At 41.9% G+C, this 24694-nt stretch overlaps 1 pseudogene; it reads left to right on the plus strand.

Moving 5' to 3' along the window:
* LOC121548092 lies at positions 1-23587 on the plus strand (annotated as a pseudogene).
* The last annotated feature ends 1107 nt before the right edge of the window (positions 23588-24694 follow it).

A 24694-nucleotide genomic window follows, 5' to 3' on the forward strand; every position in this document is an offset into this window, starting at 1 on the left:
TCACCCGTTCAAAGTCGGTAAGTGTCAAAAGATAAACTGGGTATTAAGTGCAAAGATATATGCTGCTAATATATTCCGACTGAGACATCTAGGGACAGATAGGTGATTTATAGCCTATAGTATGTTCTCTTTGTTGGATATATTCGCTATCCACATTCGCGTAAACACGTAACATGCGCATTCACAATTCTCTGGATCTTAGTCTCAAAATATATAAATGTTTTGTTGCCTGCCCCTAACCTTTTTGCTGATGAAAGACAATACATTATTGTTATTGTCAACGAATGACATGGTATGTTAAAGCCTAAATTAGGCGTAGATGTAAAGGGCACTCTATAGGCCTATCTGAAACAGACAACAAGGACAGTTTAGTGCAGTCTTTTGTTTTAAGTTTTATAGATGCATTTGTATCATAGCAGCGAGACTATCCATTGCCCAGAACTTAGTTTTGAAAGCAAGCCAATTCTGAGTTGTTGAATGTTTGACAGCTGGGCCGCGGAATGCGGCGGCGGCCCTGGCTTGGGTAGATTCACTATGTCGGGTCAATTGGATGTTACGCGATTTGTTCTTGGAGTTTGCAATCACCTCATACGGTAGGCCTAATAACCGCTATAGCGCTTGCACGGTAGCCTTCATGTTGTCAGTCTATTCCCACTGCATTTAAACGCACAAAGCATCATACTTATAGGCTGTTCATTATGTGTTAGTCTTTATTATAGGCTAATTAGATTAAACGTTATTTATTGATGAAATTGTAATTATAGCCTACTAGGTTACATGAGCCAACATGTCTGAATGGTAGATGCTACATAGGCTGCGTTTACTTACACAGGCAGCCCAATTCTGAGCTTTGTTTCCACTAATTGGTCTTTTGACCTTAAACATCAGATATTTTCACTTAGATATTTTTCAGGTCAAAAGACCAATTAGTGAAAAGAATCAGAATTGGGCTGCCTGTGTAAACGCAGCCATAGTACCACATCCCTTGTCACCCAAGATTCAGATGAGGAGCAAACATCGAGACAGAAGACTCCTCTTTGTGTCTGTGACATTATAGTGTCTAACAACATGGCCAGTGCCATTAAGGCTATCTCCATTTTAAAGTAGTCATTTTTCTTCTTCATGATTGGCTGATCCGTCCAGATGACCTGATTGGACATGACTCCAACAGGGTCACCAGGAGAGATCATGAAGTGGAAGACCCACCCAGTTGACTACATGGTGGAAGCCCTCAATGGCGCTGCCCAATGCTAATATGGCCTTTTAGTCTCTATCATTCTCTATGGGAGCATAACATATCCACATGGTGACGTATGGAATGTGTTTATGTTTGACATTTGAGTCATTTAGCAGATGCTCTTATCCAGAGTGACTTACAGAAGCAATTAGGGTTAAATGCCTTGCTCAAGGGTACATCGACAAAGGTTTCACCTAGTCGGCTCAAGGATTTTAACCAGCGACCTTTCGGTTACTGGCTCAATGCTCTTAACCGCTAGGCTACCTGCCAGCACTGTTCAACTCAGTATGGTCTGTTGAATTGAATGTGGCTTTAGGCCTACCTCCCATGAAAGCAGGCCTAAATGGAAATTGACTCTACTAAATGCCTTTTGGATATTCAAAGCGTCTTGTTGTGGTGAATTCAAAAGCATAGCCTACATTAGAGATATGAGGGAAGAAAGCGGGTCCACGCTCCTTATGGTCAATGATAGGCCTCGTTGAATCTATAGGAACCCACAGACAATTATGTCGTCAAACAATTTAGCTTTCCGAGTCAAGAAATCAACAATATAACATGCTTGATGCTAATTAGGATATTTAATAACATATATAGAAAATGTTGAAGGAATTGTATGAGTTGATCCCATAGTCTGATAGCAGCCTCGTTTATTATTTATTAATACCCTTGAAGTAGCTCGAACAGTATCACCTTTTCAGTTTAGCCGATCGTTTTCACAGTTTGAGTTGCACTCTTTTCTGCGGCCTAATTCTGAAGTAGACCATGTGCCATTCAGATTCTCTCATTCTAACAATGGACAGGACACCCTCATCAAAAGCAAACATGCCCATCACTTTCACTGTCAAGAGATGGAGGAAGGCCTAGCACGGGTCTTCCACAATGTAGTTCCTGGCAAATGTTTCCATCAGATGTTTTTGTAATGTTTCAAACAGTCCAATGCAAACATGGGAGCCCATCTATATTCGTATAATGATGAACAGTGAACACTGAATCAGAGCGCAGAAGGGCATTCACTCATGATGTCACTCACTACACTATGATGGATAAGGGCCTGCTGTTCTGTTGAAATTTTCCCACTGCTTGCTTGGCACTTTGACATTTCCATGGAGGGCTAATGCTAGCTAGTCTGATTTGGTGTCCTGCATGGCAGGCCCATGACCTACCAAGGGTTTGAATTTCTCCCACTCTCATCACCCAACCCACCTCTCTTTCTGTGGCTGTTATTAGCCAAACCAGTACACTAGTTGCACAACTAGGAAAGATCCGGCTAGTGTTTTGAGTGGCATAGGAAAACAGTGACTTGTATTTTCCAGAGCAGCTCCATACAATATGGCTGGTACAGTATGTTGTGTTGACCTACCCTTGTTGTGAGGAGCTAATGCAGTCGAGTTATGTTCAATAAGTCATTGGGGTCAACCTTGGGGTTCAGTTTGAACAACAGGGGTATAAGGAGGAAAGTCATGAAGAATGGCTGAATGTGTGTGGTGTGTCAGTATATAGATTATCAAGAGTATCTTCAAACATTCCAAATATCAATCGTATTGATCTTCTCATTCAATTGAGAAACTGTCAAATGAGAACATATGGTTTAGGTTCAAACTAGGTAGGAAGGCCTTGATGAGTACAGTTTGTCTGTGATGACTCAGGCTGGTATTCAGCTAAAGCAGCTTGTAAACCTTTTTATTGTGTGTCTCGCGCTAACGGGAGTCGGTAAACATCGGTATTTACAGACCTTTTTATTCATAGCTCGGCTTATTCTGTGACTATGCAGTTGTCCATTGTCAGACTTGTATGATGTACTCTGAGTATACCAAACATTAGGAACACCTTCCTAATATTGCGTTGCATCCCCCCCCGAATGGCACACATACACAATCCATGTCTCAATTGTCTCAAGGCTTAAAAATCATTCTTTAACCTGTCTCCTCCCCTTCATCTACACTGATTGAAGTAGTTTTAACAGGTGACATCAATAAGGGATCATAGCTTTCACCTGGTCAGTCTGTCATGGAAAGAACAGGTGTTCTTAATGTTTTGTATACTCCGTGTTTATCACCAGAAAAATGGTTTTGCATATTAATAAACCATGACCCAAGGAGTTGATAACAACATGGGCCAACTAAGTATCTGAGAATCAAGTGTGTTATGTAGCATTTAGGCCTGGGATCAAATATGGTATGACTAACGTAAAATAACCATTATAATGTCCTCGGCTACAAATGACCAATAGTGTACATTCAGCAGGCCAATGTTAAGATCTATATATCTTACAGTGACATTGTTATAGCTGTAAGTTGTCATACCAAAATGAAATTATCCTGTCATACTTATGTAATGGCTTCCCATGTGGACAGTATATCTGCCTAGAGATAAAACAGATTAGTGACCTCCCTGTATCGTGTTAGTTCATTTGGATGCCTGCTATCTGCCATCTTTCATCTTGAGGCTGTCAAAGGTCTCTTCATTTATTTCAGAATGGATGGGCTTTGGAGTCGAGCCTATTCATTTCAGGAGCAGAAAAAATACCATTAAATTCTGAGATATCTGAAGGACAAAAGTCCTGAAAATGAGCAATCACAAGCAGCGTTGTTAAAATAATAATCTCTCCAGATGAAAGGGGAATAGAGTCTTTGATAAAATAACATTATTAATTTTTTCTCAGACTTAAAAGGGTAAATTAATTTCTACGCATTTCTCATAAGATTATTATTTTCCATTCTCTAGCTGAAAGGGATCAAATGACGCAAGACCTTATCTCGGAGTAGAAATTGCTTGATCGAACGCTGGCTCCACTACTGTCTTCAGTGCCAGAATCTGCTGCATCTGAGAGAAACGTACGTTGAACTAAGACAGAGGAAGAGGTAAAGAGAGATGCCCAACTCTGCTGAATATTTTTTATATATATATATATTTTTGGCCCACCAAGCAAGGAGTTTTTGTATGGAGGTCAATGAGTGTCGAATTTGGTCAACAAAGAAATTAATGGCTTATTTGCTACGTGAGGTTTATTTGATTGAATAGACGTTTCATAATAAGTAGGACACATAACATCCCTGCAACTTTGAGGAAAAACACTTATCGGAGTTGTCTCAAGATGGATATGCATATTCATGGTATGAGTCTAGTAGCATAGCATCTCTCCATTGAATACAGTCGGTTGACGTCAACAACCCTCATCGAATATTGAAAAAAGCATTTAAATAATTCATTTATCCACCAATTCAAAGAAAGGATAGGTGGTAGCTAGACAGCCCGCTGTGACACTTTGTGGACAACGACTCACATTGTTAGGGACGTAGAGACACGTATTTTGTCAGTATATCCATAACCTTTGACTAAGAGAAGAGAAACGCTCTAAGAGAAACACTTGTTGAACTTTGAACTCCCCTGGCTAAATTGTGAAGCAAGCCAATGTAGGACCTTTTAAAGGTTTCATTCTGCTGAAGAGATACAGTATGTCAATATTGTGAAAAAAGTGTTTGCTCATCTTGATGCAAACCACAATAACTCCACTGTTCCCATTCCAGGTTTCTGTTTTCCTAAGTTCCTGCACCGAGGCAAAGGAGAGTCAGGTAGGAGGAGCACTCTTACCACAATGTGGTCAAAGAGTTGGGCTACATACAGTGAGCTCCAAAAGTGTTGGGACAGTGATACATTAGTTTTTGTTTTGGCTCTGTACTCCAGCACTTTGGATTTGAAATTATACAATGACTGAGGTTAAAGTGCAGACTGTCTGCTTTAATTTGAGGGTATTTTCATCCATATCGGGTGAACTTTATGTACATAGTCCCCCCATTGTATGGGACCAAAAGTATTTGGACAAATTCACTTATGTGTATTAAAGTAGTCAAAAGTTTAGTATTTTTTCCATATTCCTAGCACACAATAATTACATCGAGAGTCACTATTATTGTAAATAAGAATATAATGTTTCTAAACACTTCTACATTCATGTGGATGCTACGATGGTTACGGATAGTCCTGAATGAATCGTGAATAAAGATGAGTGAGAAAGTTGGACACATTACAATAACAAGGTTAGCATTTTTTGAGGGGGTTGATATTTATGCCTCTAACTTTCTCATCAATATTCACGATTCATTCAGGATTATCCATAGTCATGTTAGCATCAACATTAATGTAGTGTTTAGAAACATATGCTATTCTTATTTACAACAAAAGTGTCTCCAAAATAACACAATACATTATTTACTATTCATTTCCTATTGGGCACAACATAATCTGAAACACAACCAAAACAAACAGCAAATACAACCAAAAAGTTTGTAGCATGACAAGCTTGATGTCATCATTTGTTCTACGAATATGGGGCCATATAAGTGAATTCATCCCAATACCTTTGGTCCCCTAAAATGGGGGGACAATGTACAAAAAGTATTGTAATGTCTAGATGATTTACCCGATATGGATGAAAATACCCTCAAATTAAAGCTGACAGTCTGCATCATTTGTATAATTTTGAAATCCAAAGTGCTGGAGTACAGAGCCAAAACAACAAAAAATGTGTCACTGTCCCAATACTTTTGGAGCTCACTGTACGTCCACTAGAGTGACTAGTTTGAAATGATTTTGCCAGCTGTATTTGATGGGGTTCCCTTTGTCAATCAATGTTCCTCTATCTCTGATCAGATTTAGAAGACAGAAAAGTTGGAGAGATTAAATGAAACCCATTTGCTATGAGGTTGGCTAAACTTGAAATCTATATATTAGCTGGCTACTCACTAGCACGTGGGCTTGTGCTTGAGAGATTGTTTATGAGACCGATGTAAATTTTTTGTGAATATGCATTATGCATGGTTCTGTTTAAATTTGTAACAAAAAGGGCATTTTTAAATACAGACCTGAAAGCCAGATAAGTGATTATTGCAAAAAAGCAGGTACAACTATTTTGATCAAATAATTAAATGATTAGTGGGTCTTATGGTTATGGATGGCATATATTCAGCCTAAGTATAATTTCACAAGCTCATTCGATTATTGCTGACTGTTTTACATGCAGTGTATTTGGCCATTTAATTGTACAACAAAGCTTATTTAGAGAAATTTTTTTTTAATGGAGATATATATTGTGAATCGCCAATAAGTTCGAAAAAATCGAGACATGAGTTTTAGGCCATATCGCCCAGCCCTAGAGGAGATGCATTGTAAATGTGTGTTCTGTGTAATGTAATATACACTGATCAAAAAAATAAAGGGAACACTTAAACAACACAATGTAACTCCAAGTCAATCACACTTCTGTGAAATCAAACTGTCCACTTAGGAAGCAACACTGATTGACAATAAATGTCACATGCTGTTGTGCAAATGGAATATACAACAGGTGGAAATTATAGGCAATTAGCAAGACACCCCCAATAAAGGACTGGTTTTGCAGGTGGTGACCACAGACCACTTCTCAGTTCCTATGCTTCCTGGCTGATGTTTTGGTCACTTTTGAATGCTGGCGGTGCTTTCACTCTAGTGGTAGCATGAGACGGAGTCTACAACCCACACAAGTGGCTCAGGTAGTGCAGCTCATCCAGGATGGCACATCAATGCGAGCTGTGGCAAGAAGGTTTGCTGTGTCTGTCAGCGTAGTGTCCAGAGCATGGAGGCGCTACCAGGAGACAGGCCAGTACATCAGGAGATGTGGAGGAGGGCAACAACCCAGCAGCAGGACTGCTACCTCCACCTTTGTACAAGGAGGTGCAGGAGGAGCACTGCCAGAGCCCTGCAAAATGACCTCCAGCAGGCCACAAATGTGCATGTGTCTGCTCAAACGGTCAGAAACAGACTCCATGAGGGTGGTATGAGGGCCCGACATCCACAGGTGGGGGTTGTGCTTACAGCCCAACACCGTGCAGGATGTTTGGCATTTGCCAGAGAACACCAAGATTGGCAAATTTGCTACTGGCGCCCTGTGCTCTTCACAGATTAAAGCAGGTTCACACTGAGCACATGTGACAGACGTGACAGAGTCTGGAGATGCCGTGGAGAACGTTCTGCTGCCTGCAACATCTTCCAGCATGACCGGTGGGTCAGTCATGGTGTGGGGTGGCATTTCTTTGGGGGCCGCACAGCCCTCCATGTGCTCGCCAGAGGTAGCCTGACTGCCATTAGGTACCGAGATGAGATCCTCAGACCCCTTGTGAGACCATATCCTGGTGCGGTTGGCCCTGGGTTCCTCCTAATGCAAGACAATGCTAGGCCTCATGTGGCTGGAGTGTGTCAGCAGTTCCTGCATGAGGAAGGCATTGATGCTATGGACTGGCCCGCCCGTTCCCCAGACCTGAATCCAATTGAGCACATCTGGGACATCATGTCTCGCTCCATCCACCATGCCACGTTGCACCACAGACTGTCCAGGAGTTGGCGGATGCTTTAGTCCAGGTCTGGGAGGAGATCCCTCAGGAGACCATCCGCCACCTCATCAGGAGCATGCCCAGGCGTTGTAGGGAGGTCATACAGGCACGTGGAGGCCACACACACCACTGAGCCTCATTTTGACTTGTTTTAAGGACATTACATCAAAGTTGGATCAGCCTGTAGTCTGGTTTTCCACTTTAATTTTGAGGGTGACTCCAAATCCAGACCTCCATGGGTTGATAAATTTGATTTCCATTGATCATTTTTGTGTGATTTTGTTGTCAGCACATTCAACTATGTAAAGAAAAAAGTATTTAATAAGATTATTGAATTCATTCAGATCTAGGATGTGTTATTTTAGTGTTCCCTTTATTTTTTTGAGCAGTGTATTTTTTGCTATGTCTTCTAACTTGGAATCATTGGATCTGGGGGTGGACATTGAGGTTGAATGCTCATGACTTAAAAATGAGCTGATGCTTTGCAGTGCAGTGTTTTTCACGATACCAGAATTTTGACTTCGATACCAGGTTTAGTATCACAATACTCAATACCATCATGATACCACAGCAATCGTTGTGCATCTTTTGAGTTCAATATCATGACATTTTGAATTTCTTTACATCAACATTTTTCAGAGACAGCCATGTATACATTACTGAATCAATTATACAATCATGCAATCAATTTGACTTGGTTTTTACCAACTACATAACGGTAATAATGTATTTGAATGGTAAATCTCTATTGATAAATTGGGTAAATTGGTGTGTGCATGCATTGAGTTATTGAGCTTGTTTTGGCTGATTTTTAAGGGGCTACAGATGACAAACAATTTGTTTCCCTTCCATTTAGGACTTATTTTAGGGTACTGATCAACAACATTTGCATTGAAGTAGCTTCTTTTATAAAAATGTGCGCTGTCTCTTTAACCAATGTAACGACGTCATTTGCAAGGCAGTCAGTTCGCTGATAATCTTTGGTAGAGATGTGAGAGAGAACAAATAAGTTAATGAATAAAGTTTGTGGTGGCAGTCAGCTTTGAAATCGGCATATTTTACGTTATGGTTTGCATATTATCATAAACAAAGTGCTAGGCTAGTACCGAAAGTAAAACTATTTTTTTTATTACCGTAGTGTTTTTCATGTTCTAGCATTGAAAAAGTACTGACGTTTCGGTATACCGTGGAACACTAATGCAGTGTATGTTTAACAGCTACAATTTGCTGAGTCATCACATTTGATGTATGGTTTTCATTTGGCCTCTCCGTACCTCCGTAGCAATGCCATCTGTGGTTAACAACCGGTAGCAAACAGAACAATGAAACTCATGTTTCCTGTTGCCAATTTGCTTCATATCACATTTTTATTGGTTGTGTACACTTAGTTTGCAGATGTTATCGCACGTGCAGCGAAATGCTTGTGTTTCCAGCTCCAACAGTGCAGTATACCTAACAATACAAATCGATACACACAAATCCAAAAAAGAAAGAAATTAAGAAATATCAGAATGAGCAGTGTGTTTATGTATTTGTGTGTGTATATATATATATATATATATATATTAGGGGTGTAACGATTCATCTACTACATCGATGTATCGATTTATATTCATATGATCCAACTACATCGATCTGTGCGCGGCGAGTTGGCCTTTTGGACAACATATATCGATCTAACATCGTTTTAAAATGTAATAAATCGATTGTATCGATACTAGGAAATAACCCATTGGATTTAAGCACGTCAGACTTTATATGCAGGGGTGCACATAACTGGTACGCAGATACGCAAGCGCGACAAATTACTACGCGCCTTTGCGTACTTGACCGATCTTCTCATCTAACCTTACACATGACATGTTGCTTGTCAACTACTGTCAGGGATGTCCAAAAAGCAACAGACATTAAGCAGCCTTTTTGGCGTTTCGCCACCTACAAAGAAACGCCAACTGGAGCCAGAGCCGAAGAAAATACTTTTTTCGGAAAAGTGGCTCCAAGATGTGCAGTGGCTTGAAGCTAACGATGAGCGCACTGAAATGTGGTGCAAGATTTGCCGCTCAAATCCACATCTAGCAGACAAAACAGGTGCATTTTATAAAGGCTCAAAGAATTTCAACCATCCTTTATTTGACCAACATGAAAAGAGCAAGGAGCACACAAATGTGGCGCAAGCCATTGCTAAAAGCTAGCCGAGAATAAATGCATAAAGCTAAACACGCACGTCCCATGTCTTCCTATTCTGAGGATGTTCCTTTACTGAATGCTTTTTGATGGATCTGAGGACATCACAAAAACTGAGCAGGAAATAGTTTACATTGTGTCTGTGTCCAGCAACGGAGAGTTTACTTCGGACTTTATTGGACTGATTGAATTGGGTGCTGACCGAACCGCACAGGCCATAACAGACGGACTTGTGAGACTTTACGGGGCTGCTGTCAACGTAGGTATGGGTAAGTTTCATAATACCAGATGGTCTGCATGGAGGCATGAAAGACTGTTAAAAATATCAAGACTATTGCCAGCCATTAAAATGCAACTGGTTACCAGGTATTTATTTCAGTCACACTGGTTGAATTTTTGGCTAAAGGTTACTGAATCGATTTCAAGTCACTGAATGCGTTTCGGATCGTGATCGTTCTAAATGAACCAATATCGTCCTTGAATCGTATCGACAACCACGAATCGTGATACAAATCGAATCGTTGTTAAAACGAATCGTTACACCCCTAATATATATATGTGTGTGTGTGTGTGTATATATATATATACACACACACACACACACACACACACACACACACAGTGGGGGAAAAAAGTATTTAGTCAGCCACCAATTTTGTCTGTCATAGTTGACGTGTACCTATGATGAAAATTACAGGCCTCTCTCATCTTTTTAAGTGGGAGAACTTGCACAATTGGTGGTTGACTAACTTTTTTCCCCCCACTGTATATATATGTGTGTGTGTGTGTGTGTGTGTGTGTGTGTGTGTGTGTGTGTGTGTGTGTATATATATTGTCTCCTGAGTGGCGCAGTGGTCTAAGATCCTGGTTCGAATCCAGGCTCTGTCGTAGCCGGCCGTGACCGGGAGACCCATGGGGCGGCGCGCAATTGGCCTAGCGTCGTCCAGGGTAGGGGAGGGAATGGCCGGCAGGGATGTAGCTCAGTTGATAGAGCATGGCGTTTGCAACGCCAGGGTTGTGGGTTCGATTCCCACAGGGGGTATGAAAAAAATAATAATGATGTAAGTCGCTCTGGATAAGAGCGTCTGCTAAATGACGTAAATGTAAAATGTATATGTGTGTGTACAAAACATTAGGAACACCTGCTCTTTTCATGAGAGACTGACCAGGTGAAAGCTATGATCCCTTATTGATGTCAATTGTTAAATCCACTTTAATCAGTGTAGATGACGGGTAGGAGACAGGTTAAAGAATAATTTGTAAGCCTTGACAATTTTTTTTATTTATTTATTTATTTTATTTCACCTTTATTTAACCAGGTAAACCAGTTGAGAACAAGTTCTCATTTACAACTGCGACCTGGCCAAGATAAAGCAAAGCAGTGCGATTAAAAACAACAACACAGAGTTACATATGGGGTAAAACAAAACAAAGTCAAAAATACAACAGAAATACATATAATATACAGTGTGCAAATTTAGCAAGTTATGGAGGTAAGGCAATAAAATAGGCTATAGTGCAAAATAATTACAATTTAGTATTAACACTGGAATGATGTGCAAGAGATGATGTGCAAATAGAGATACTGGGGTACAAATTAGCAAAATAAATAACAATCTAGGGATGAGGTAGTTGGGCGGGCTAATTTCAGATGGGCTGTGTACAGGTGCAGTGATCGGTAAGGTGCTCTGACAACTGATGCTTAAAGTTAGTGAGGGAGATAAGTGTCTCCAGCTTCAGAGATTTTTGCAATTTGTTCCAGTCATTGGCAGCAGAGAACTGGAAGGAATTGCGGCCAAAGGAGGTGTTGGCTTTGGGGATGACCAGTGAGATATACCCGCTGGAGCGCAGACTACGGGTGGGTGTTGCTATGGTGACCAATGAGCTAAGATAAGGCGGGATTTGCCTAGCAGTGATTTATAGATGGCCTGGAGCCAGTGGGTTTGGCGACGAATATGTAGTGAGGACCAGCCAACAAGAGCGTACAGGTCACAGTGATGGGTATTATATGGGGCTTTGGAGACAACGGATGGCACTGTGATAGACAACATCCAATTTGCTGAGTAGAGTGTTGGAGGCTATTTTGTAAATGACATCGCCGAAGTCAAGGATCGGTAGGATAGTCAGTTTTACGAGGGCATGTTTGGCAGCATGAGTGAAGGAGGCTTTGTTGCGAAATAGGAAACCGATTCTAGATTTAACTTTGGATTGGAGATTCTTAATGTGAGTCTGGAAGGAGAGTTTACAGTCTAACCAGACACCTAGATATTTGTAGTTGTCCACATACTCTAGGTCAGACCCGTCTAGAGTAGTGATTCTAGTCGGGTGGGCGGTTGCAAGCAGCGTTCGGTTGAAGAGCATGCATTTAGTTTTACTAGTGTTTAAGAGCAGTTGGAGGCTACTGAAGGAGTGTTGTATGGAATTGAAGCTCGTTTGGAGGTTTGTTAACACAGTGTCCAATGAAGGGCCAGATGTATACAAAATGAGACAATTGAGACATAGATTGTGTATGTATGCCATTCAGAGAGTGAATTTGCAAGACAAAAGATTTAAGTGCTTTTGAATGGGGTATGGTAGTAGGTGCCAGATGCGCTGGTTTGAGTGTGTCAAGAATTGCAATGCTGCTGGGTTTTTCACGCTCAACAGTTTCCCGTGTGTATCGACAATGGTCCATCACCCAAAGGACATCCAGCCAACTTGACACAACTGTGGGAAGTATTGTAGTCAACGTGGGCCAGCATCCATGTGGAATGAATTGAGGCTTTTCTGAGGGCAAAATGGGGTGCAACTCAATATTAGGAAGGTGTTCCATCTCTCAACCCGCTCTACTGCAGCCCTGTTGAAGAGGATGGGGCGTGCTCGCCCCCCACCCATTTCCTGTTGTCCACCATCAGCTCCTTGGTCTTACTGACATTGAGGGAGAGGTTGTTGTCCCGGCACCACACTGCCAGGTCACCTTCTCCCTGTCTCATCGTCGCCGGTGATCAGGCCTACCACTGAGGTGTCGTCAGCAAAATTGACAATGGTGTTGGAGTCATGCGTGGCCATGTAGTCGTGAGTGAACAGGGAGTACAGGATGGGACGAAGCACACACCCCTGTGGGGACCCCATGTTGAGGGTCAGTGGCGTAGGTGATGTTTCCATCCTCACCACCTGGGGTCGGCCCGTCAGGAAGTCCAGGATCCAGTTGCAGAGGGAGTTGTTCAGGCCCAGGGTCCTAAGCTTGGTGACGAGCTTGGAGGGGACAATCATGTTGAACGCTGAGCTGTCGTCAATGAACAGCATTCTCACATACAGTTGAAGTCGGAAGTTTACATACACTTAGGTTGGAGTCATTAAAACTTGTTTTTCAACCACTCCACAAATTTCTTGTTAACAAACTATAGTTTTGGCAAGTCGGTTAGGACATCTACTTTGAGTATGACACAAGTAATATTTCCAACAATTGTTTACAGACAGATTATTTCACTTATAATTCACTGTATCACAATTCCGGTGGGTCAGAAGTTTAAATACACTAAGTTGACTGTGCCTTTAAACAGCTTGGAAAATTCCAGAAAATGATGTCATGGCTTTATAAGCTTCTGATAGGCTAATTGACATCATTTGAGTCAATTGGAGGTGTACCTGTGGATGTATTTCAAGGCCTACCTTCAAACTCAGTGCCTCTTTGCTTGACATCATGGGCAATTGAAAAGAAATCAGCCAAGACCTTAGAAAATAAATTGCAGACCTCCACAAGTCTGGTTCATCCTTGGGAGCAATTTCCAAACGCCTGAAGGTACCACGTTCATCTGTACAAACAATAGCCGTCATACCGCTCAGGAAGGAGACGTGTTCTGTCTCCTAGAGATGAACGTACTTTGGTGTGAAAAGTGCAAATCAATCCCAGAACAACAGCAAAGGACCTTGTGAAGATGCTGGAGGAAACAGGTACAAAAGTATCTATATCCACAGTAAAACTAGTCCTACATCGACATAAACTGAAAGGCCACTCAGCAAGGAAGAAGCCACTGCTCCAAAACCGCCATAAAAAAGCCAGACTACGGTTTGCAACTGCACATGGGGACAAAGATCATACTTTTTGGAGAAATGTCCTCTGGTCTGATGAAACAAATAAAGAACTGTTTGGCCATAATGACCATCGTTATGTTTGGAGGAAAAAGGGGGTGCCTTGCAAGCCGAAGAACATCATCCCAACCGTGAAACACGGGGGTGTCAGCATCATGCTGTGGGGGTCCTTTGCTGCAGGAGGGACTGGTGCACTTCACAAAATAGATGGCATCATGAGGAAGGAAAATTATGTGGATATATTGAAGCAACATCTCAAGACATCAGACAGGAAGTTAAAGCTTGGTCGCAAATGGGTCTTCCAAATGGACAATGACCCCAAGCATACTTCCAAAGTTGTGGCAAAATGGCTTAAGGACAACAAATTCAAGGTATTGGAGTGGCCATCACAAAGCCCTGTCCTCTAGAGAACATTTGTGGGCAGAACTGAAAAAGCGTGTGCGAGCAAGGAGACATACAAACCTGACTGTTACACCAGCTCTGTCAGGAGGAATGGGCCTAAATTCACCCAACTTATTGTGGGAAACTTGTGGAAGGCTACCCAAACGTTTGACCCAAGTTAAACAATTTAAAGGCAATGCTACCAAATACTAATTGAGTGTATGTAAACTTTTGACCCACTGGGAATGTGATGAAAGAAATAAAAGCTGAAATAAATAATTCTCTCTACTATTATTCTGACATTTCACATTCTTAAAATAAAGTGGTGATCCTAACTGACCTAAAACAGGGAATTTTTACTAGGATTAAATGTCAGGAATTGTGAAAAACAGAGTTTTTAAATGTATTTGGCTAAGGTGTATGTAAACTTCTGACTTCAACTGTATGAGAGGAGGAGGGCAAGATATGTAAACGTTAATAATGTTTACATAGTGTTCAATTTCTTAAAGTGGCCAGTGATTTCAATAGGCAGCAGCAGCCTCTAATGTGCTAGTGATTGCTATTTAACAGTCTGATGGACATGAGATAGAAGCTGTTTTTCATTCTCTCGGTCCCAGCTTTGATGCACCTGTACTGACCTCACCTTCTGGATGATAGCGGGGTGAACAGGCAGTGGCTCGGGTGGTTGATGTCCTTGATGATCTTAAGTAACAGCCTACCTGTTGGCTCTTAGTCGCTGTAGCCTTTCCTTGCCTTTAACTTTTAATTCCATCTTCCATTGATTTAGATATCTCTTAACTTTTGCCACACACTGAGGCTCTATGACTGTAGCCTGTTGGCGCTTTCATGCCTTATGATTGGCCAACAACAAACTACACGTGCCACTCTCCTGAAAAGCAACAGCAGCAGCATAAATTATACAAGCGCTCGCTCTCACGTCTCTCTCTCTCCCTGCAGCAGTCTCGTATGGGTCCTTCCGTACATGTCAGTTAAAAATACACATACCCAAGAGTAAGACCCATCATCATCAGATCCGACCCAGACCGTGACATTAGTTAGAATTCTGGATCCGGACCCCCTCGGGTATTCGGGTACAGGTGGATCCGTGAAGACCTCTACCTCAACTTGTTGAGCCAAGTCACTGCACAATACCTCTCCTCCAAGTCACTGCAGCATACCTCTCCTCCAATACACTGCAGCATACCTCTCCTCCAAGACACTGCACCATACCTCTCCTCTGTAGTGGCCTTTATTTACCCTCCTTAGCCAATGGGGTTGTTGGCACCTCCAGAAATGGTGGTCTTTTATCAAAGACTATATGACAATGTCACAGTAGGGACATGTCATTAACATCAACATGTCTATGGTTGAGAGGGATGAGGCAAAAGAGATGGCAAATAGGTCTGGCTGTACAACCAATTGGCAAATGTACTGCAAATTGAGATATAATTTGACTAAACTGAATACTCTGAAACAAAGATGAATGACAAAGAATTATAGTAAAAAGCTTTGGAGCACCTTAAATGGAATTTTGGGCAAAAATGCAAACTCTGCTCCTTCATTAATTTAATCAGATGGCTCATTCATCACAAAACCCACTGATATTGCCAACTACTTTAATTATTTTTTTCATTGGCATGATTAGCAAACTTAGGCATGACAAGCCAGCAACAAACGCTGACACTACACATCCAAGTATATCTGACCAAATTATGAAAGACGAAAGCATTGTAATTTTGAATTACGTAAAGTAAGTGTGGAAGAGGTGAATGTTTTTGTCTGTCTATCAACAATGACAAGCCACTGTGGTCTGACAACTTGGATGGAAAATTACTGAGGATAATAGCGGACGATATTGCCACTCCTATTTGCCATATCTTCAATTTAAGCCTACTAAAAAGTGTTTGCCCTCAGGCCTGGAGGGAAGCAAAAGTTATTCACCTACCTAAGAATAGTAAAGCCCCCTTAACCTCTTAAGGATCTGACCCTTTTTTTTAAATTTTTGCTTAAAATGACATACCCAAATCTAACTGCCTGTAGCTCAGGACCTCAAGAATATGCATATTCTTGATACCATTTGAAAGGAAACACTTTGAAGTTTGTGGAAATGTGAAATTAATGTAGGAGAATATAACACATTAGATCTGGTAAAAGATAATACAAACAAAAAACATGCGTTTTCTATTTGTATCTTTTTTCATCAATGCAAGAGAAAGGCCACAATATAATATTGCAGTTTAGGCACAATTTAGATTTTGGCCACTAGATGTGTGTGCAAAGTTTCAGATTGATCCAGTGAAGCATTGCAATACTGGACTATTTTGTATCAAGTCTTCCCAAATGTGCCAAATTGGTCAATTGATACATTTTCAAGTACATAACTATAGAGAACATACAAAAAAGATATGGTAATACAAACTGTAAGTTTACACACTCTCAGGAATGTCATACATGATGGATCATTAGCCTATACACTAACTTTCACACATCTAGATGGCCGGGCGGGGTGGGTGTGAAATCAGAGACAGCAAGGGTTCAAACTGTGGAACCCAGTTCCTACATTTGAATATAAAAATGGATTTTATCAAACAAAACTATGCTACATTTTATCTCTGGGACCCGCAGGATGACAAATCAGAGCAAGATTACTGAATGTAAGTACATTATTTACCTTCAGAGGTGAATGTATCAAACCAGTTGCCGTGATAATTTTGTTGTTGTTGTGCACTCTCCTCAAACAATAGCATGGTATTTTTTCACTCTAATAGCTACTGTACATTGGACAGTGCCATTAGATTAACAAGAATTTAAGTGTTCTGCCCATATAAGACATGTCTATGTCCTGGAGAGTTTGCTGTTTCTTACAACAGTCATGCTAATCACATTAGCGCACGTTAGCTCAACCGTCCCATATACAGAACACTGATCCCGTAGAGGTTAACTGGCTCAAATAGCCAACCAATCAGCCTGTTACCAACCCTTAGTACACTTTTGGTAAAAATGGTGTTTGACCAGATACAATGCTATTTTACAGTAAACAAATTGACAACAGACTTTCAGCACGCATATTGGCAAGGACATTCAACAAGCACAGCACTTACACAAATGACTGATGATTGGCTGAGAGAAATTGGTGATAAAAAGATTGGGGGGGGCTGTTTTGTTAGACTTTTGACATTATCAATCATAGTCTGCTGCTGGAAAAATTGTGTGTTATGGCTTTACACCCCCCTGCTATATTGTGGATAAAGAGTTACCTGTCTAAAAGAACAGAGGGTGTTCTTTAATGGAAGCGCCTCCAACAAAATCCAGGTAGAATCAGGAATTCCCCCAGGGCAGCTGTCTAGGCCCCTTACTTTTTTCAATCTTTACTAACGACATGCCACTGGCTTTGAGTAAAGCCAGTGTGTCTGTGCATGCGGATGACTCAACACTATACATGTCAGCTACCACAGTGACTGAAATGACAGCAACACTTAACAAAGAGCTGCAGTTAGTTTCAGAATGGGTGGCATGGAATAAGTTCGTCCTAAATATTTCAAAAGCATTGTATTTGGGACAAATCATTCACTAAACCCTAAACCTCAACTAAATCTTGTAATGGAAAATGTGGAAATTGAGCAAGTTGAGGAGACTAAACTGCTTGGAGTAACCCTGGATTGTAAACTGTCATGGTCAAAACATATTGATACAACATTAGCTAGGATGGGTAGAAGTCTGTATAATAAAGTGCTGCTCTGCATTCTTAACAGCACTATCAACAAGGCAGGTCCTACAGGCCCTAGTTTTGTCGCACCTGGACTACTGTTCAGTCGTGTGGTCAGGTGCCACAAAGAGGGACAAAGTGGAGGAGAGATTGACTTCATCACTACTTGTATTTGTACTGAGCTGTTTGTTTGAACTACTGGCACACAGCTCGGAAACCCATGCATACCCCACAAGACATGTCACTAGAGGTCTCTTCACAATACCCAAGTCCAGAACAGACTATGGGAGGTGCACAGTACTACATAGTCATGACTACATGGAACTCTATTCCACATCAAGTAACTCATGCCAGCAGTAAAATTAGATTTAAAAAACAGATCATGGAACAGCGGGGACTGTGAAGCAACACAAACATGGACACATGCAAACAAACACACGATTACATACGCACTATACACACATGTACACATGGATTTTGTGTTATAGATATGTGGTAGTATAGTAGAGGCCTGAGGGCACACACTTAATATGTTGTGAAATCTTTTATGAATGTATTGTAATGTTTTTAAAATGTATAACTGCCTTAATTTTGCCGGACCCCAAGAAGAGTAGCCGCTGCCTTGGCAGGATCTAATGGGGATCCATAATAAACCCCAGGAAGAGTTGCTGCTGCCTTGGCAGGAACTAATGGGGATCCATAATAAATACAAATACAAATGGATCATGATGAAAATTACAGGCCTCTCTCATCTTTTTAAGTGGGAGAACTTGCACAATTGGTGCCTGACTAAATACTTTTTTCCCCACTGTAATATACACAACTGAAATATTGTATTGTTTCATAGTAATTTCCTATTTTTCTATTGATGTCTACCCAATGTGGACCTGGCAGAGACAATGGAATATTTTCAATGTTTTTGCAATTTAATGCTCACTATTAATGTATTTTATATATTTTTTTAATGATTGAAATCGAAAACCGTGATAATGTTTTCAATAATTGAACCGAAACCGAACCGACCTCAAAAAGCACTAATTGTTCAACACTTACTCAGCCTACAGCCTACAATTGATCTGGAAGATACAATAACATCTTTCACTTGACTTTTTTGCAGCCAGCAGACCCAAGCATTTGCTGGTGTACATCAACCCTTATGGGGGCAAGCAGCAAGGCAAGCGTATTTATGAGCAGAAAGTCGCGCCTCTCTTCGCCTCCATCTCCACGGACGTGATTGGTGAGTTCCTGCCAAAGACATTAAACTTGCTTTAATAAAAGATGAGTCTTTATGGGCCAAGTAAAAATTGTTCACTGTAGGCAAATGGACACAAGCTCTCTCAGGCCGCACAGGAATATGACATCATTTACGGCCGCCATCCATCATCCCAGTTCCTTAATGGAACGGATGATGTCGATGAATACTGGATTCCCCTTCCATCCGGTTTACTTCTCAGACTACAGAAAGACTGTTTACATTTGTAACTGTGGAATTTCAAAGTCCAAATTTTGACTAATTGTATTTAACTATACAGCTGCTTGGGTTGATATCAAGATATTGATACAGTATTTGAGCAATTGTGTAAAAAAAAAAATGAAAAAAAAGGTGGATGTGAAAGTGTTTGCACATGAAATCAAACTATTCCTTTGGCTACAAATTATTACAATGTCTAACGATTAGAGAAGATTAAATGCTACTTTAGGGCTACTTTGGGACTTCTTTATGGAAAATGCTTAGTCGATATATTGCTCCAAGCGAGTGAATGATTACTCCCAAAGTCCAAAATATCGATGTATGCTACATATTAGGAAAACATCAAGCAATATAAATTAGTCAATTGTAAACCTGTTCAAGTTGACTTTTCAAGTGTATCCCATCTACAGGAAGCATGTTGAGAATTCTAACTCTTTCCTGGTCATTTGTTGTCATAGTTACAGAGCATGCCAATCATGCCAGGGACCACTTGAGGACAGAGGCGGAGTTAAAGCAATATGATGGGTGAGTCGAGGGTGGAGATGTTCTCAATGTCATTGTCGCTACAGTAATCAAAGGTCTGTTTTAAAGACCTCTTTGTAGTCTGGTTTTCAGCCCAACCGTCACTAAATCATATTCAACCAATCATAGTTGAACTAAAAACACCCCGGGTCAAGTATATTCCTCTCAAACAACAAACAAAAAGATCAGTTTTGTTGTTGTTCTGACCTCTGTGTGTTACATGACCTTTGACCTCTATGCAGAGTGGTGTGTGTGGGCGGGGACGGCATGTTCAGCGAGATAGTTCATGGCCTGGTCTTTCGAGCACAGAAGGATAACGGAGTGGACCAGAACAGCCCGGAGGAGAAGCTAGTACCCTGTACTCTCCGCATCGGCATTATACCCGCAGGTTAGTCAACACCCAACACACACATTCACAAGCACATGCATGGACACATTCTATACACGCCATCTGCAAGCATACATACTTTTTTTTTCTCGGTGTCTTGACAATATATAACTGTGTTGATTTCACATTCCATTTTTCCATCTTACACACACGTGTATACACACGCACCATGGCCGTGATTCAGAGATTTTGTAGCAAGAAACAGAACGTATCAATGTCTTGTTTTGTGTGGTATCCAGGTTCGACGGACTGCATCTGCTATGCAACTGTCGGCATCAACGACCCTGTGACCTCAGCCTTACACATCATAGTGGGTCAGTGCATTTATCCACATTGAAATATTGGCAGCACTTCTAATTAAATTGCCTTTAAAAAAAAAAAAATGGAGTGTAACTGACCTTTTTATACAGCATAAGCATTCTTTATCACTGTTCCAGGTCATTCCTTGAGCTTTATTGTGAGTAGAAATGTGTGTCATGTTTGTCACTTCCATGTTATCGCTATGGTACACTCAGCTGACCAACAAGTGACAGCCGTGACCTACTGATTCAAAGGTTTAGAGATAAGAGGAAACTGCTGGAGGTGCGCGGGTGTGTGTGAGTAGGTGGGTGGGTGTGTGTGCGGGTGTGTGTGAGTAGGTGGGTGGGTGTGTGTGCGGGTGTGTGTGAGTAGGTGGGTGTGTGTGTGTGCGGGTGTGTTCAGGCATTGGTGTGTGTTTCATAGTAAAAGCACGTATTGTGTGCCATCACACCTCTGCCTCTGTAGGACACTGTACCCCACAGTATCTGTGGAGGATCACTCATACTAGACTTTGGGTGCGTGTCTTCACAGGAGACTCCCAGCCAATGGACGTGTGCTCGGTCCATCACAACAACACATTCCTGAGGTACTCAGTCTCCCTGCTTGGATACGGTTTCTACGGCGACGTGCTGGCAGACAGCGTGAGGAAATGATGGATGGGACCAGCCAGATGTGACTTTTCCGGTAGGTCAGAAGAGTTAGCTTTAGCTTTTTTAGGAAATACCACCACTGGGTACAGTTGCGGTAGACTGTTGCCATTGCTAATAATAAAGGCCATGCCGTCGTTTGTGCAGGTTTTAAGACTTTTCTGACACATCACCACTATGAAGGGGTTGTGTCTTTTCTACCAGCAACTGACACACTGGGAACACCAGGAGACCAGACCAGGTGTAGAGCTGGGTAAATAATAATAATAATATGCCATTTAGCAGACGCTTTTATCCAAAGCGACTTACAGTCATGTGTGCATACATTTTTTGTGTATGGGTGGTCCCGGGGATCGAACCCACTACCTTGGCGTTACAAGCGCCGTGCTCTACCAGCTGAGCTACAGAGGAGCTGGGTTTGTCAGACTATACTATTACAACCTGTCCAATGATACACACAACCTGTTATGTACTTTAGTATTACATGTTTGTCTAGATGGTGCAAAGGAGAGATTGTTCACTTTGCTAGCAAACTCCATTGTCCCATCCTCACTCCATTCCTGTGTTCCAGGTGCTTCATATGCCAGCACGACGGGCAGCTGTATCCAGAGGATTCCCCAGAGAAATGCAAGACTGCTCCAGATGTCTCAGACAGTGGTAAGCACAGTATCTCTGCCTGAACACCCAAATGACCTCAACTCCACACGCCATGGGTCTCTACTGAAACCTACACAATGTATTTACCACAAAGCACCAACCTGTTTCTGCTCTATCCCAGAAAAGAAGGGGGTGGGGGTGATCAGAGGGAAGTTCCTGGCCATCAACGCGGCCAGTATGAGCTGTGCCTGTCCCCGTAGCCCCAAGGGGCCTGTCCCCCGCCGCCCACCTCGCTGGCGGCACCACCGACCTCATCCTTGTACGCAAGTGCTCCCGATTCAACTTCCTGCGCCACCTGCTACGCCACACCAGCAAAGACGACCAGGTAACCACACTGGATGGGGCTACTGCAATGGTGTCTTTATTTCTGTGAGTACTCCAACCCAGGTCCATAGGAGTGGTTGCATGAGATGGTTAACTCACTAATTCCCTGTATCAGGGATTTCACTTTCTCACTTCTGTTCCTCTCCCCTTCAGTTTGACACGACCTTCTGTTCCTCTCCCTTTCAGTTTGACATGACCTTCTGTTCCTCTCCCCTTCAGTTTGACATGACCTTCTGTTCCTCTCCCCTTCAGTTTGACACGACCTTCTGTCCCTCTCCCCTTCAGTTTGACATTACCTTCTGTTCCTCTCCCCTTCAGTTTGACACAACCTTCTGTTCCTCTCCCCTTCAGTTTGACACGACCTTCTGTCCCTCTCCCCTTCAGTTTGACATGACCTTCTGTCCCTCTCCCCTTCAGTTTGACATGACCTTCTGTCCCTCTCCCCTTCAGTTTGACATGATCTTCTGTCCCTCTCCCCTTCAGTTTGACATGACCTTTGTAGAGGTGCACCGTGTGCGCGCTTCCGCTTCACGCCACGCCAGAACGACTCAGAGCTAGACCTGAGGGAGAACGGCAAGCAGCTCTTCAGCCAGATCTGCCACCCTGCCTATAGCAGCTGGAACTGTGACGGCGAGATCCTCCCCCACGCTGCCATTGAAGTCGGGTACGCACCCCCCTATATATGGAAATATAACCCACTTCTGAAAGTTTATTGTCTGCACTGTGCTATTTTCAACATTTGAATTTAATTCATGCCTTTGTTTTTCCCTGACAATGTTTTCTTTGTCTTCTGCCCTTCCAGAGTCCACTGCCAGTTGATCAAGCTGTTTGCGCGAGGGATCGAAGAGCAGTCTTTGTTTGAGGACCTCGCCCACCCGTGTGCACTATAGATCCCCTCCTCCCTCCGCTGCCCTACCCTATCGAAGTCACTGGAACAGTCCTACTGCGTTTCAAATGCTCCCACTGCTGTCGCTTCCTTAGCCCTGTGCACTACATTTCTCTGATGTACTTGTAGGTTTTTCAGACAGTTTTCTGGGGCCATTTTGGAGGTCACAAGTTCACAGGTCAAGGAGTGCTGGTGCTGGTACATTTACAGAGAGGTTCAGCTATTTACTAATAGTGAAGAAGAAATCATGAAAACCTTTTCCCCCCTTTCTGCTATCCTTTTGCAATAGAGATATGTTAACCTAGCACTTAAAGTGCTGTTCAACAGTTGTACAACTCCCTTTTGCATGTGTTTGAATGTATTCTGCTCCAAATGATGAACAGTTACAAAGCTTTGTTTGTTTATTTATCCATTTGGAGAAAGCCAATATTAAAGGATGTTGCTAGCTGCTTGCCTTGTTGGAATTATTTCCCTGCACATAAAAAGCATGAATTTGAATACATTTGTGTGGATGATAGGATATTGGATGAACCAGAGCACTTTCTATGGGTACCAGATGTCAGCTAGCCTGTCACCTTAATGTGGTAATGTAACATTGAAACAAACCATCACTAAATCTGATGGCACAAACACATGTCCTATATAGCTACAGTATACCACCAGACTGGCTAGAGTCACACTGAAAACTCAATGTAGAGTATCAACACAGTTTATGCACTGAAACACTTGGTAGCATTAAAATAGACGCAGCAGTCAAATTTTTACCAGGCAATTTCTGCCATTGCTGCGATGTCATTCCATGTTAATATGCTGTGGTGTCTGAGGTTGCTGTCAGAAAAGTGTTGTGTATTTGTTGCACTCGCAGTGCTTGGTGTCCTGCGTATCATATTGCCTTCTGCACACACTGTTCTGGGTGTCGTTTCCCCTGCACTGGCAATCTGGTCTTGCTGCTGGGACGAGGAAAATAGTAGCAATTAATGGTTGTTCATAGCATAAAAAAGAAGTTTTACCCATCTGACCAAAATACTAGTCTCAACTGTATGCTGTGGTGATGTAGCCTGGTTTAGATGTCATGCTGCTGTGGTGATGGTTTAATGTTATTGTGCAGTGATTTTGCCTAAAACGTCTGGTATACTCCCTCGTACCATTTGACTTAACACTGCAGCTAGTAGTAGAGGTCACATAGCATCCCCAGTGTCTGCCTGAAAGTAAAAGATTGATCTGAGATGTGTGTCTTAAACAATAAAAAGATGCACTTAATGAAGACCTCCAGTCTGCCTTGATTTTGGAAGGATAGAATTGCAAACAATCTCAAATCAAATGTTATCAAATGTGTATTTGTCACGTGCTTCGTAAACAACAGGTGTAGACTAACAGTGAAATCCTTACTTACAGGCCCTTAATGCAGAGAGGAGAACAAGAGAAATAATAGAAAGATAATAACACAAGGAATAAATCCACAATGAGTAACGATAACTTGGCTATATACAGTGGGGGAAAAAAGTATTTAGTCAGCCACCAATTGTGCAAGTTCTCCCACTTAAAAAGATGAGAG

Source organism: Coregonus clupeaformis, unplaced genomic scaffold (assembly GCF_020615455.1).
Source record: "Coregonus clupeaformis isolate EN_2021a unplaced genomic scaffold, ASM2061545v1 scaf0489, whole genome shotgun sequence".
Lineage (NCBI taxonomy): Eukaryota > Metazoa > Chordata > Actinopteri > Salmoniformes > Salmonidae > Coregonus > Coregonus clupeaformis.